This window comes from Vicugna pacos, unplaced genomic scaffold (genome assembly GCF_048564905.1).
Source record: "Vicugna pacos unplaced genomic scaffold, VicPac4 SAC-SAT, whole genome shotgun sequence".
NCBI lineage: Eukaryota > Metazoa > Chordata > Mammalia > Artiodactyla > Camelidae > Vicugna > Vicugna pacos.
The window spans coordinates 15,874,513-15,881,794 of NW_027328721.1; positions in this window are offsets into that span (position 1 = coordinate 15,874,513).

Here is a 7,282-nt window from a genome sequence, read left to right on the forward strand (position 1 = left end):
CTTTACCAAGAGTTGATGAGATTTGAGAATGCTTGAAAATTAGCCCATTTGATTTCTCAAGATTTCTGTCAAACCCAGGTAATTGAAAATGTGACCAAAAGAAATAGTATGTAGTGCAGTTTTAAGGGAAATTAAGACGTGGTCTGGGTTGAGACCATTGGCTTTGAAAGTGGACTACACTGAGAGCTGATATGCTAATAGCTAATGCTTTAAGGTAGGCCCCATCTCTAAGCTGGCATTTTCTTTACTATGAAAAGAATGTCATTTTTGTCCTGAGACTTTTAGCTCAGAAATTATGTAGCTCCAGGCAGTCTCTAGTCATTCATGGATATAAAGCATTTTTAAGATGAGTATTGAATATGTTTAATATGTAAAATGATGCAGTAAGCTTTGAGGACAGCTCCAGGGACAAAACTAAAATGTTATGAAGAAAAGACCTGAGAAAGAACAGCAAATTATATAAAATCCTGTCTAAGGACTCAAAATAAGAATTAGAATACTTTCCTTGATAGTTGATCCCTAAATAAAGGTTCCAGGACAGGAATGTAACTCAACTCAGGTCCAGATAATGGCATCTGCCTGAACAGAAATTGTCCTTAATTCTGTAAGCTAGTATCTCTATGCTTAAAAACAAGAGTTACAGGGAAAGCTCATCAGATATGTAGTATCTTTGAAAGCCTGCTTCTGAAGGAGACTCTGAGATATTTCTGAGTACACTGAGAAGTGTTGGCGTATCAGGGGCTGACAGATTCTCTCCTTGACCAGACTTTGGTCAGACTCCTCTGAACTCTCTGCTCAGCTGGGCCCCTCCTCAAGCTTTCATCTCTGTCCTGTGGCATCCAGCTTTAGCAGAGATTCTACTAAGTCAGTTTAGAGAGAAGCCCCACCCTTGATTTCTGATCACCCTTAGTATCTGACCAAATTCCTCACCCTTCATCATCACCCAGGGGCTACCTGATCATCCTGGCCCGCCTTCAGCAAGAATCCTCTTAGATCATTTTATCAAGAATTACACTACCCTCTTAGTAATTTTCCATCCACCAGCTCCCTACTCTGCTCCTTGGCTATAAATCCCCACTTTTCCTTATTTTAGAATTGAGTCCAGTTCTATACTGAAGTCTCTTTTTCCCAGTTGCAAGAGTCCTGAATAAGATACATATTTTTTTAACCATTTTGACTACCGTCCATCTCTGTTTTTTTCTTTGACACAGCACATAAATTCTGTCAAAATTTTCTGTGACTACTTTTACTATTTATATTCCAATGATTGACAGACAGACAGATGGATAGATATCAGTCAGTTATCAGATACATATCTGACACATCTTCAGTGTGTCTGCTGATGTATAGCACCAGCTCTCTCCTTCCACTTGAATTTTTACTAAATTAGCAGATAATTATATATAAAATTATAATATATAGTATATCATATAATATATGATATATATATAATTTATAATATATAATATCTTAGGTCTTAGTTAATATTATAAGTCTAACCTATATAATATAAAGGTTGTATATGATAAAATATCTTTAGATTTTAGCATTAAGTTTATATAAGGTTATATATCATATATAATGCACTTTGTATTATACTGTAATGCAGTTAATGGTATGATCTGGCATATATAATAGCAGATGATCACATATGATAGTATTGTATGGCAGTATACTAACAGATGATCTATTTAATATCTGTGTGATTATCTGTTATTGTATATGACAGATCATACTACTGTTATATAGAACATGTATCATTATCTACTGATACTAAAAAAATTCAAATGGAGAATCAGAGAGTTGCCCCCTTCATCCCCAGTATTCTCCTAGCTAGATTGGGTTGGGCTGAGAAGCCAATACTAAGAAAATCATTTTGGGATTTTTTAAACTTTAACCTTAATTTTTTTAAATTGAAGTACAGTCCATTACAATGTGTCAGTTTCTGGTGTACAGCACAATATTTCAGTTATGCATATACATACATATATTCATTTTCATATTCTTTATCATTAAAGGTTAGTATAAGATATTGAACATAGTCCCCAGTGCTATACAGGAGAATTTGGGTTTTTTAATCTATTTTTTTATATAGTGACTAACATTTTCAAATCTCAAACTCCCATATTTATCCCTTTCCACCCCCTTTCCCCTGGTAACCATAAGATTGTTTACTACGTCTGTGAGTTTGTTTCTGTTTTGTAGATGAGTTCATTAGTGTCTTCTTTTTTCCTTTTATTTAGATTCCACATATGAGTGATATCATGGTATTTTTCTTTCTCTTTCTGGCTTACTTCACTTAGAATGACATTCTTCAGGGACATCCATGTTGCTGCAAATGGTGTGATTTTATTAGTTTTTGATGGCTGAGTAGTATTCCATTGTGTAAATATACTAAAACTTCTTTATCCAGTCATTTGTCAGTGGATATTTGACTATTGTAAATAGTGTTGCTGTGAACATTGGGGTGCACAGATGTCCAATAGGCACATGAAAAAATGCTCAATGTCATTAATTATCAGAGAAATGCAAATCAAAACTACGAGGTGTCACCTCACACTAGTCAGGATGGCCATCATTAAAAAGTCCACAAACGATAAATGCTGGAGAGGGTGTGGAGAAAAGGGAACTCCCCTACACTGCTGGTGGGAATGTAGATGGTGCAGCCATTATGGAGAACAGTGTGGAGATTTCTCAAAAGACTAAAAATAGACTTACCATACAATCCAGCAGTCCCTCTCCAGGGCGTATATCTGGAGGAAGCTCTAATTCAAAAAGCTACATGCCCATTTTGGAATTTTGATCTTGATTCTGGAAACCTCAGCCAGGCTTCAGAACTGGAATTGTTCCCTTTCTCTTTTAAACCAAAGTGGACAGCAGCCACCAGGTGATGACAAAAGACAGGCAGGACTGGATCCACAGGAACACACAGGTGATGCCTCAGGCTCATTCCAGGTGTTCCCTTAACTTCATAATAACTCAATACTATGTTTTATGCAAGTAAAATTTTTAGGATCCACTTGTTGCATTAGGGTGGAGTTGTAATATACTGAAGCTGTGAATTCAAGTTCTGTTTATGTTTTAATGTCTATTAAATTAAATTTAATGGTGTTTAAAATTAAATAAGATTGCCTTTTTAACTTCTAAATGTGTACCCAAAAGTCTCATCTTCTTTTCCAGTAAAGCAGAAAAAATTTAAAACCGAGGTTAAACCAAAGTCCTGAGCCAGTTTTATTTGCTCACACATTTCACCAAAGTATAATGTCTTAAATAAACAAATGATGTACAAACATAGCTTTTTTTTTAAAAAAGATATTCTTGTTGTGTATAGTTCTTATGATTGGCATAAATGTAGGTGCATCTGATATACATGTAAGGAAACATGTTTATATTGTGTATTACATACACCCTTTAGCAAATGACATTAAGTCTTTTTTTTAATAGGATGCTTCCTAGATTATATGGAAAATCAAGTTAACATAATAGAGAAAGGAAAATACTGATTCTAATCTAACATTGAAAACTAAAAGAATTTTTAAACTGTTTCCTTTGTAGTAAAATTCAGAATCTGTTAATAATAACAACAATAGTATTAATAGTAATAATATTTATACTATTATGAGAATTCATATGTCAGTATGTTTCCAGTGGGAAGGAAAGAAACAAATAAAACCTGTGATTCTAGCTGATAACCTCATCCCATAGATTTTATGTATTAATGGCAGTATATGTGTTTTTCCCATAGAAGCTGGTTTCATTTTGGGGAAATAAGTACTTAACATTGTTACAGTGTTAATTTATGTACTTTTATCTGGATTTTCCTTCTGTTTACCATGGTTCTTAAGTTTAGCATCTAAGGTTGCTGACTTCAAGGACCAGGGAACAAATGGAAATGGACCTATTAAAATAAGAATATGAATTTTAATAAGAATCTCTAGCATGGTATTAATAAATATTCGAGTTTTAAAAGCCATGCCTTTGGTAGAAGATAAAGAGATATGTAAGCATTTTAAGAAAGACTATCCTCAGCTTCTTCTACAAGCACCGCAGATTTCAAGGAAGGTTATACAGATTCTGAAAATGAATAGTCAAAGTCCCCACAGAGAGAGGGATCATTTGGAACAAGGTGTTTGTTTTCTGTAATGTATGGAGGAGACTGCTGGCCGGGAGAAATGCCATATGCCTTCAGCAGAAGGAGTTATGTAGATTAGGAAATCAGAACAATACAGTAAGTTTTAAAACACTGACTTGATAAAGATATGACCCCCTAGAAGGGGTCTTTACTTTCTTACAAGATTTTGGTTTAGTTCTAAACCTTGTGAGAGGGTGAGAGACATACTTGTTTTGGAAGTTGTTGAGACAATGTTGAGACATTGGCCACATTTGTTGTCTTCTTTAATCTCCTGATCTTTGTGAATGAGTGCTTTGACTACTTTTAAACAAGTGGAAATGCTATTTCTGAGTTTTGTTTGAATATTTCTTCTCAAAGGTACTGAAAGTAATTTATCAGGATAAGTGTCTAAGAAATCATGCATTCCTTAACTAGGTTTTTAGATTAAACTGTGAGATAGGCCCAGAAGCACATAAAGATAATGAAATTCCATTTGCATTTTCAGTGGTTCAATATTTTATGAAATTAGCAAAGGTTTATTGTATTTTATGCATGGATATTCAATTGAATAAAAGGCATAATAAAAAAGAATTCAAAGGCAGAATTTTCATTGAGGGGGAAAATAAATTAGAAAAAGTAATGCAATCACGCTCATATATATTTTATGAATTTCATGCATTCTGTATTTGAAAGCTTGTCAAGATATGCTTGAGTATTAAAATATAGATTAACATTGGAAGTTTTACATTTTTCTCTATTTACATACTTATTCCTTTGCACACATACATATAATAACTTCTGCCAAAATCAGTTGTCAGGCTATTCTCTTCCATTATAATAAGCGAATAATAAGACAGCTGAAGATCTTTTTGGAGTTAGAGAAACAGTATTGCCTACTCTAACATTGGCACTTTTTGTATTTTGAGGTAAATTATCACACATACTTTTCTTCCATTTCCACACATCAGTTTGGAAGAGTGAGTCATTTTTTTTTTACAGACTTGAGATGTAGGTAAAGCAATTAATGAGGGAAACAGAACAGATTTCCCTTTCCATGTTGCTGAAGTTTCATTTGTATGAAATTAGAGGAACCTCTGTCACAGCTTGATGGTAAACAATGTATAATTACTTTTGAGTTGGGCACGAGTGCCCCATGGTACCCAGATGTCCAAAAATGAGTTTGGCATGCTTAGCAAAGATCTTGTAAGTCATCTCAGCTTTTGCTTGATGTATAAGACAGGTTGGTGGTTAAGCTTTCACAGTTTGTGAATTTCACAGGGAAAGAAAATGTGGTTTCCCGAGCTTTGGCTGATCTTTGCAAACTAGATTGGAAAGTCACATGAGGCTGGTTCTGTAAGCAGAGTAATGCATCAGATGCCCAGACTGCCAGTGGCAGTGTTTGTAGCTTAAGGGTGCTCAAATGGCATTGTCTAGGTTTCCTCCCCCAAATACCTCAGAGCAGGTTTGTTCCCGTATCTTCCGAGAGCTATGTATAATGGAAACTTGATTCTTTTTTGAATATTCTGCTATCCTCCCTCTTGGCACTTTCAGTCATTTCTGATTACCTAAATGAGAACCCCTGTTGCAGACTTTTCTTTTTGACACTTTTCTCTTGCCATTCAGTATTGTTTCTTAGGGTCGCTCCCTGCTGAAATATATGCTAATGGAATATTACCCCAAGCAAAATAAAAATCATGGATAGGCAAATCTGCTGCCAAAGCAACCAAACTGACAAATCAGATGGTGCCTTGCATATCTTTGCATAAATGCCTTTTGGTAGATCCATTATTTTCTACATTCTTCCTAACTCCTCTCCTATGCTAGAATAGTCTTTCACACATTCCCTTATATCTACAGTGAACTTATGCAAAATCTAAAGACATTAGGGGAGGTTGGTAGATATGCATCATCATTATTATCATCACCACCAACACATATGGAGCACTTCTTATGCACCTGTTACTTTAATTAATTCATTTAATTATCATGTAACTCCTGTGAAATAATGGTAGGAATTCTTATTCACGTATTTAGATAAGGGAGCCATTATGTAGAAAATTGAAATAACTTACAGAGTGACACACAACTATTCAGGACAAGTTAGAATTCATACCCAGGTCTGTCTGCCTCTAAATTAGTGTTTTAACTCATAGTAATAGGACCTCGATGAGATATATTTGTGTTGGAACATTCCTAAGCATTTAAAAATGTTCTCAATTTGTGCTACCCCTATGAATGCTAGAAATATCTCAGAGCCTAAAACATCTGTTCAGCTCACTTCTACTTTAGTTCAATTACCATTTGTTGAATATTTATCATGAATGAGGTACTATTCTAGGCACTGGGGATTCAAAAATACATTGTGTCTCTGGCAAGTAAGCAATATAATGGGTTAAAAACTTAAGATATTATACAATCTTAAATTTATTAAGTGGATGTTTCCTTCCATTTATTATGTCTCAGGAAAAAAAGTGCCTATTTACATTACAAATAACCTAATAAGTGCTATTTTAACCGCCTCAAAGGATTAGAAAATTATTCTTCTAACCAGTGGGGCCAGTTAGATTTACATAAATGATCTGAAATATTTAATGTTCTTTAATTGCTTCCAAAGAAACCGTGCCTTGTAGGCAATAAATCTCAACATAATTATTAATGATGTAATTAAGGATTTGACCTCTTAAGTAAAGCAGACATCCAATAAAATAATATTTATTTCATGAAATAAGAACGTGATTCTTTTGGGGCTCAGTGCAGAAGAAAAAGCAGTACATGAATTTCAAAGATTTCAAATGTCTGTATTCATCATTTATTACTCTGAGCATACAGCTTGAATCAAATGGCACAATTACCCTTATGGAATATTAAGGAGAATTTGGCAGTAGTATAAAGTGAGGTTTGGAGTTTTGAAACGTTTGCTTGAGTTTACTCCTTAGATTTTGAAATATTTCAGCATACATTTTATTTTGATATTTTAAACCTTACTTATAAATCAAGTTTATTGATTTTTTGGACTATTTGAGATTGGCTGGAAAAATAGTAGTGCCAATTGAATTATCATTATAATTATAGATCAGTTTTATGAAGACATACAAGTAGAGAGAGGGTTTATTCTTTTTTTTTACTTTTTTTATTGAGGTATAGTCTGTTTACAATGTGTCAGTTTCTGTC